Here is an 8,765-nt window from a genome sequence, read left to right as displayed (position 1 = left end):
GCAGGTAATCGGTGTATAAAGGTACTTAGGACCCACCTGTCTGCCTAGTTACCTATAAATACCCACGCTCTATACATAGATAGGACACACATAACTAGACATTGCAGTTCCCTACCTACTATCTTGTTGTGCACCTAAGCTCTTTCATTCGTCGAGTGTTCGCGCCCACCTGTCCACATGTCAGTCGGTCCCAACATTTGGTGCCCATCGTTAACTCACAATGGCACCGAAAAAAGTAACCACCAGAGCCAACACCTCCCTGGACTACACTACAAAGGTAGCCCTCGTCAAAAAGAAAGGCAAAGCTACCCTCGCTAACGACACCCTTCCTGCCGTAGCCAAGAACAACGAAGCGGCGACCATCAACAACAAGCATACTCAAACCAAAGACCCACCTACTCCCGAAGACAACATTCATACATGCAGTTTAGAAGACCACCCTCGCGACGACGACCCATCGGGCTTTGTCCCGCAGGGCCGCATACATCATACAAGAAGGTGAAGACTTGGGCATCTCAGCTAAAGATCAACTCAAACTATGTGCCCTTCGCATAAAAAATAATCACCTTCAGAAGCAAAGTGAGGTACTCATGGCAAAAGGAAGAGTACCAACATGCAGGTCAGAGTGAGGCAACAGATCATGGATGAGGAAGAAAAAGCCAGAGCACTGGAGCAAGAAATTGCTGAGATGCAACGCGAAGACCTCCCCCACCAACAGCCTGCTGGAGCCGCCAATCAAAACATTTATCATTTCCATAGGCCAGCCATCGCATAAGTTGCCTTCCAAGGATTGAACTATCCTGACAAACGAAGCCCCTGTCACCATAGTTGTAGGCCTCTCTGTGGCCACAAAATTATAGAGCGAGCACTTATCCAAAATACAAAGACTGCACAAACCCAACACAGTACATTATGAGCTACCAAGTCACCGTTTCATCCATAGGGGAGACGACACCACTATGGACAAGTCATTCATCATTGCCCTTGAAGGCACCACCCTCACATGGTATTCAAGATTATCCCCTCTATCAATGGATTCTTGGAAGACCCTTTACATAAGTTCCTACTCAACTTCCAAGGCTATAGACCTGAAACAACCACATTGGCAGAATTGTCCCTCTGCATACAACAAGAAAAGGAAAGCCTTCATGACTATTATAAAAAGTTCCTCCTCCTGAAGTCGCAACTGCCCTGATTGATGACAAAATTGCCATCCACTATACAATCAGCGGCCTTCGCGTAGGCATACTTTACAGTCAATGCATAAGAGACCGTCCGTCCAACCTCATGTGTACTTGAAAGTATCACCGATAAAGGGTATTAGTCGATTCGGGGTTAAAGGAAAGTTAGCACCCCGATACATTGGCCCGTTCCCTATTCTTGAACGATGTGGGCAGGTTGCGTACATACTTCAGTTGCTAGAATCACTGTCTGCTGTACATAATGTGTTCCACGTATCCCAATTGAAGAAGTGTCTTCGGATCCCTGATCAAACTATGGATGTGTCTGATGTTAATTTGGAACCAGACTTAACCTATTCGGAATATCCCATCCAAGTTTTGGATTAGAAAGACCGAGTTACTCGAAAAAGGACTCTCAAGTTTTACAAAGTACAATGGAACCAACACACACAGAAGAAGAAGCTACCTAGGAGTCTGAAGATTCCTTAGAAAATCATTTTCCTAAGTTCTTAGCCTCTTGCTACTACTTGGTTCAGTATTTTGACCGAGATCAATAAGATTTTCTTGATTATAATGTTTGTTCGACGTCAGTTCATTCTATTTGAGTCGGTATATTTATAATAATATTATATATTTATATCGTCAATATAATATTAGTGTTACAGTGATATTTTATCACAAAGATTTTGTATATTGTTCTGTATCTAGATTTGTATACTAATTTTTAACTTCTGTGGCAACGCACGGTCACACACCTAGTAGATACAATATATATGTGCTTTTAGGACCATCACAACATGACGGAGGCGACGATGAAGGACCGAAACATACGTCTAGAGGAGGGTGAATGTAAGACAATAAAACTTATTTGCAGAAAATAGTTACGACTTACTTGTGAAGTTTTCACTTAATCCTTGTAAACACTAAAACTCACAAACGAAATGCTCTCTCGGACCCACAAGTGACTGGATATTCTCGGTACGAACACAGCGGAAAAATCGAACAAATGCTGCTCGTAGTACATGCAGATGAATCACCATTCCGCCCGGTGCTCCTCCACGCACAGCCGCGACGACGATTCTGCTTGCTGGGAAGACGAGGCTCTGCTCACGCTGGCCGAGTAGCTCCTGCTGCAGAGCACGCTGCCGGCGGAGGCGTCCATGGCGTGCGGCCTGCCGGACCTGCTAGCTAGTTGCAGTGTCTGCCTTCCTAGATCTCTTCTCTCTAATCTCTGTATAGAGGAGAGGAGAGGAGAGGAGAGTGGAGATCGGAGTTGAAGCAAGCAGCCCGCTGGGTCAGTTTGACCGATGATCCAAACCAGGCCCAAACATACAATTATGGGTCGGGGTCATCCATGGCTGGCCCAGTTTGGCCTGCTATGCCAATCCGGATTTAGATTGGGCCGAACACGCTCTGGCAGCCCAGCCACACATACGAGCGATACAAATCCTGCTGTGCTGAGCTGAGCTGAGCATGGTGGCGACATCTTGGTAAGCTAAATAACTATTTAGTCAAAACCATATAAATCATGTGCAAAATAGAAATTAATCTATATACTTATTAGCCAACCTAGCTCACCTGATGACCTGAATCGTTTAGAAGAACAAAACAGATGCACTGATGCGATCCATCATGGCAGTGGTGCCTTTTCCTTTCAGTCTTTTCTTATTATATATTGCCTTCTGCCATGAAATGAAAAGGAAAAAAATGCATTTTTATACAGCAGATCAGAATCAGCTACCTCCTACTGTGGAAAAACAAAAAAACTCAAGGCAAAAATGCATTTTATACAGAAGGTCAGATCCTGCTGTGCAAAAAAAAAGAAGGTACGAACCGGCCGGGATGCCTACTTTCCTTCTTGCTAGCTACTACTAACAATGAAGTATAGTAGTAGCTAGCTAGCTAAGTAAAATTAGTTAGTTCAGCAACAAGGTTTAAGTTATAAATTACCTAGCAAGCCTGGAAGGAAGAACTCGATATGACTGGTGATCTGATATATATATATATATGCTTGATCCATATATATATATAGCCCTTGATATCCAATGCAGCATCATCAAGATTCCCACACATACACATATATATATATTATATATGATGCATGATGCAGCGGCGGCGATGGATGCATGAACACGCGCATTATGTTGGCATGCAGTGTGTGAATCTTGATGATGCCACTCCAGAAATCACCGGCTGGCTGATGACTACAGCACACACATCTCTCTCTCTCTCTCTCTCTCTCTCTCTCTCTCTCTCTCTCTCTCGGCGTGAATGTATCCCTGCCAAGAGCGAGTGTTGCAGATTTGCATGCATATGTAGAGCGAGCTTGAATGTTGAATGTAGGTAGCTGCGAGAGCCCAACGATCTGGAGACGATGATGCTCATGCATGCCCGGATGATGATGAATCGATCAGATAGAAAGCTATTAGTGACGAGTGAATGATGAACTTGGAACACAGGATGGATGGATCGAAAGGGGGCCGGGGATGAAAGCTAGCTAGCTAGAAGGCATATGCAGCAGCTAGCTAGCTGGGCTGGGAGCGAGGAGGAGGACGACTACTGGGGTCGCTTGCCCTTGGCGCATATATATTTATAAATATAAGATCAGTACACAAAGCCTGAGAGTCAGAAAGGTACGCAGCTAAGGAAGAAGCTAGCTAGCAGCTAGCTTAGGTGTGGTGCCCTCATCAGGCATCAGCTGCGCAAACTTGACACGAGTACGTGCTACGTACTTACTTGTGGGGCCGGCTACCCAGCAGCTTTCTTTGTTTTTTACTGCATGCATGCATATATCCATGAATGCTTCATCAGTCAATATTATTATTAAATAATTTTGATTCTTCAGGTTTTATATTAGATAACGTACCAGACAACGAAACACACATCACCAGCACCGGCGGCTAGCGCGCGTACTGCTGCGGCGTCTCAAGTGTAACGAACGTCGTAGTTGTAGAGCGAGGTGGTGTGATCGATCGAGACCTAGCTAGCGGTTAGCCATCGCCGTCGTCGCTTGCGGTTGCAGGAGCTAGCTTAACTTAGCTAGCCCAGAAGGAAAGGAAGCTAGGCATGCATGCAGATGCAGATGTGTGCTTGCGGTTGCAGTTGCCGTTCCCATTCCCATGCATGGGCCATGCATGCATGCCGATCGATCGTGAGGACGGAGCAGGATGAGCAATGCAAGCAACCACCTTTGCAGTTGCAGCCGTTGCAGGCCAGCCAGCTTCCCTTTCCCTTTCCCTGCGAGGAAAAGGAAACTAAACAAACTCCCATCAATGTGTGCAACCAACAAGTACGTACGTACTACATGCCCTTGCTTGAATGCGCCCCCAGCTAGCACGGCCACCACCACCGTGCCCCTTTCTTGCCCTGCTACTATATCTCTTCCGTTCTTTACAAGCATGCATCCTCTCTCTCTCTCTCTCTCTCTCTCTCTCTCTATATATATATATATATATATATATATATATATATATATATATATATATATATATATATATATATATATATATATATATATATATATATATATATATATATATCCGTGTGTATGTCCGTTTTTTATTTTAGTTTTTTTTAAAACATGTCTACGCTTTTGATGAGATTATTAATACCGTGTTTATATCGGGCACTCGACAAAGAAAAATCGTCATGACGGCGTCAAGTGACGGTGATGGAGACTTTGTCGAGTGTGTTCACTGGCACTCGGTAAAAAGAGATCCTTTATCGAGTGTCTGCTGGACCGGCACTCGGCAAAGGGTTTGCCAGGTGCTTGCCTTCCTAGCACTCGGCAAAGGAACTCCAATGGACCCCATTGCCAGTTTTTGTGTCGAGTGCGCTGGCTGGCACTCGACAAAGACAAAGACTTTGCCGAATGTTATGGCCATAACACTCGGCAAAGAAGCTTTAATTTACCGGTTCCCAGGTGTGCCTTCTTTGTCAAGTGCTATGGTAACTGCACTCGGCAAAGGCACTCTTTGCCGAGTGTAACACTCGGCAAAATGACTAGAGACCTCATTTTTATTTGTTTTCATTATTATATCCAAACAAATAAAACGTATATCATCACATATACATCATAGAGTTCACAGAATCATCATATACATCATAAAGACCACATATCTCACAAAGACCACAAATCTCACAAGTTTTTCACAAACATCACTAAGTTCAGACCAAGTATTACCAACATCAACAAGTTTCATAAACATAGGTATTACCAACACTCACAAACATAAGTATCACAAGTTTCACAAACATAGTTTTCACAATTCACCACTAAGTGACGGAAGATCAGCGAGGTGGGCGGTTGGACTGGTTCGACGAAGGACTGGACGAACCATGAGGGTTGTTTGATGCCGTCGATTGATTCTGCATACAGAAGAGAATGCATATGTGAGACCAGATGAATATATATCATACATGACTAAAATTGGTCCTCACAGGAGTAGAGAACTAAGTAGGGTCAGATGGAGGGAACAACTGAGGTGGTGGAGCAAAACCTAATCCGCCGCCAAGGCTCTACATGTACTGAAACATCTCCGCCATCCTCTGTTGATAGGCCAAGTGAGTCGTCTGCTCGGCCATCATCCTCGCCTCCAACTACTCATGTTGCCTCCTCTCTTCTTCTTGCTGAGTCTGTAATATTTCGTCCTAATGTTACAATAATGCAAAGAAAAGATATATAATAATCAATGAATGGCCAATAGGTAAGGAATAACTTGGAGTTCATGTATGTGATGATGTGAGTTGTCTTGCCGAGGTCCTATGGATGGGTTCGTGCTCGTGCTCCTTGATCGCACTAGAGACAAAGTGAGAGTGGAGGACGAGTCGATTGCCCGCGGCAATCCAGTACCATCCATGCCTCTTGCCTCCTCCGACCCTCATGAGGACATCTCCATCAATGTCCTCGGTCCTTGAATCGTAATCTGGCCCATGGACCTCCTTTACCATGGCGGTATACTCACTGAGGCAGCGGTGGACGACGAGGTTCTATACGCCTCGGGCTCGTCCTCTGAGTTGTAGGTGACGTCGGACGTCGCCTTGCCCTAGTGGGCCATACCATACACCGAGAAGATGGAGCAAGGCTGGTCACCATGTGACGCCGACTATGAGAAAACCAACGAGATGGTTAAAAATCATGCCTAATTGAAAGTTAGACTAAATAAAAGAGAGCGTGTACCCATGCTTCTGAGTATTTGTTGAGACTGCGGTTGCCTTGTTGGTGGGAGGGACCTTGCATCATCAAACGTCGTTTTCGGTTAGCATTGTGCGCCTCATCCCATTCGTTGGAGCACCACCTTTGCATCATCTAACCCAGCACTTAGGATGTGCAACACACTAATAAGGAATCATCTACAAAAATCAAGTACACGACATATCAAAAGATAAAATTAAGCATATGTAATATTAATATTAATGTTTTGTATTTACCTAGAAGTACTGGTCCCGAGTCAACGATATGGTTCTAGCATCCTTCTTGCTTACCTTCTCTCCAAGGACGAAGGCGTGGAAAGTTATGATGGCCTGGATGCTCGCGTCGTATTGCTTGTCCACGATGAGCTTCTTACAGCTCACGGTAGCCACCACATCCGCTCTACCCTCATATCCAGCTTCGCATATAAAGAAATCCTGCATACAAAGACAATGTATCCATACATTATTTCAAGAATTTGTAACAAATGTGACATATTAAACAATATAGTGTGATAAAGACTTATCCAATGCTCTTGCTTCACCCGCTTTGCCTTGTTGTTCAATAGCATGTCGTCCCGATCTCCTACATTGGGAGCGACAACGTAGTGGTCAAAGGAATAGGATAGGGAGCTAATACTTCGGAATGAGTCCATGTTCCCTATAATTATTCAGCAACAGTTCAAGCCCCTCGCCCTCAAAGAGCAACCTAAGCTCAGACTCCTCATCGCGGCAAAAGTCACGAATTCCACTTAACTCCCCCGTCAAGATAGCATGACGAGGGTCCATGGTTAATTCGACAAACTCACCCTCGCTAAAGGGACCATCCCCAGTACCTAACTAAGCGAAATCCTTGAAGTAGGCCCTTGCAAACCCAAGCGCCTTCGCCTACAACCACCACCACGATCACAAGCAGATACTTCAGAGCTGGGCACTCTTCTCTTCGGAATTCCAACTCGTGTCCTTCTCATTTTGGACTTAGCAGGTGAAGCCCCACTCGAAGGCTCCTCGCCTGTCTTAGCATCAACCGTGGAGGCAACATCCAACATATCAAAAAAGATTCTAAGTCCTCCTCAGAGGACTCATCGGCCATACCCTCAAAGAACTTCGAACCCCCTTCGCCACTCGACGATTAAAAATAAAAAATCATCACCATCATTGGAAAACGACATAATCTGATAAGATAGTGACGTAACACATGCGACAACATCAAGAATATCCCTTCCATTGCCTGAGGAATCAAAATCCCCCTGCATAGGCTCAGTCAACAGAACCTGTGCAGGTACCAAACCATGTGTTAATGCGTACCACAAATCAAGCCCCTCAGAAAAGTATTATCACCCCTTTTATACATGTGCATCGCGTTGTTCATCGTCAACCGCTCGATGTGAAGTCTCTGCAGCACTATACACGACATCATCAGCCCTAGCCAGCGAGGACTCCTCCTTCGCACCCACCCCAACTCCAGCAATTTGCAGAGTAACGAACGAGCCTTCCAAGTCCTCGATCTCCTCATCCCTCCGTGCCTTTCACAAAAATTCAGCACATTAGAGTATAGACACACGAAATACAATCCCAATCAAGTAGGAAACAATGCTACATGCTCCATGGCCTGTCCAACCCTCTCCCTGACCATAAAGCGGCCATGAGAACCCCACATCCAGTCAAATAGCACACCAACAAGCTGCTTCAAAGATAAGTCATCGACTTGAAAAACTCCTCGATCAAAGTCCTGATTACTCTGCACAAAGCTTTCGAAGTGTCGATAGCCTTCACGAGACAAGGCGTGGACAATGCCCTCGCATGTGACAAGGGAGGCATAGGAACCAGATGCCACCTAGCTAGCGAAGACACCAACATGTCATAAGCAGACTTCATTAGAAATATATATATATATATAACTTACATAGCGCAACTGCTCAGCATCAGTTGTGTCAGGCAAAAGTTTTGCGACAGCCACCGCAACATCACTAGAGGCAGACGCCTCACCAACCTCCCCACCACTATCGACCACGTCGCAGAAACGCGTCCACGGATCAACCACAACCCCCACCTCATTCTTCTTGGGTCGTAACTAGCTAGAAACCGCGCCTGCATTAGTGTTCGTCAATAAAAAGAACAAAAACTCAAAACAAGCACTTACAACAAAAGATATGAATAACAACACTTACCCACCACCACCTGCCTAGTATGAGCATCGAACTCGCTGACACCTTCGAGCGGGTAGTCCTCAACAGACAAGTTGAGAACCGCCCCACTAACCGCGCCGACTTCTGCCATCTTTGTCGCCTCATCCTGGCTAGCCATGCTAGGCGACGGTGCCTGTAGCCTTCGTTGCTCCAGACCTTGACCCTCTCACCGCACCAGCGCGAAGGGCCTTTGTCTTGCGACGAG

The 8,765-nt window shown here is 45.4% G+C and overlaps 2 long non-coding RNA genes and 1 other non-coding gene across 4 annotated transcripts; all 3 read right to left on the bottom strand.

Moving 5' to 3' along the window:
* Nucleotides 1-2,033: 2,033 nt before the first annotated feature.
* Nucleotides 2,034-3,640, bottom strand: LOC100278541 (MIR172eHG). The gene is given in 2 exon segments (NR_158709.1): nt 2,034-2,863; nt 3,132-3,640. It is a non-coding gene; the product is annotated as an MIR172eHG (long non-coding RNA).
* On the bottom strand, nt 3,208-3,381 carry MIR172e (microRNA MIR172e). The gene has a single exon (NR_121098.1). It is a non-coding gene; the product is annotated as a microRNA MIR172e (primary transcript).
* Nucleotides 3,641-5,236: 1,596 nt separating the features above from the next.
* LOC103650685 (uncharacterized) lies at nt 5,237-6,834 on the bottom strand. 2 transcript variants are annotated; one of them, XR_004857205.1, is made up of 5 exons: nt 6,666-6,834; nt 6,361-6,533; nt 5,900-6,286; nt 5,681-5,816; nt 5,237-5,549 (listed from the first exon to the last, which is right to left on the bottom strand). It is a non-coding gene; the product is annotated as an uncharacterized lncRNA (long non-coding RNA). The 2 variants fall into 2 exon arrangements; XR_564318.1 differs by lacking the exons at nt 5,237-5,549; nt 6,666-6,834 and adding an exon at nt 6,612-6,653 and having other exon boundaries at nt 5,577-6,286.
* Between the last annotated feature and the right edge of the window lie 1,931 nt (nt 6,835-8,765).

The sequence above is a fragment of the Zea mays genome, chromosome 3 (genome assembly GCF_902167145.1).
Source record: "Zea mays cultivar B73 chromosome 3, Zm-B73-REFERENCE-NAM-5.0, whole genome shotgun sequence".
Classification (NCBI taxonomy): Eukaryota; Viridiplantae; Streptophyta; class Magnoliopsida; order Poales; family Poaceae; genus Zea; species Zea mays.
This window is presented reverse-complemented; position numbering and strand designations above follow the sequence as displayed.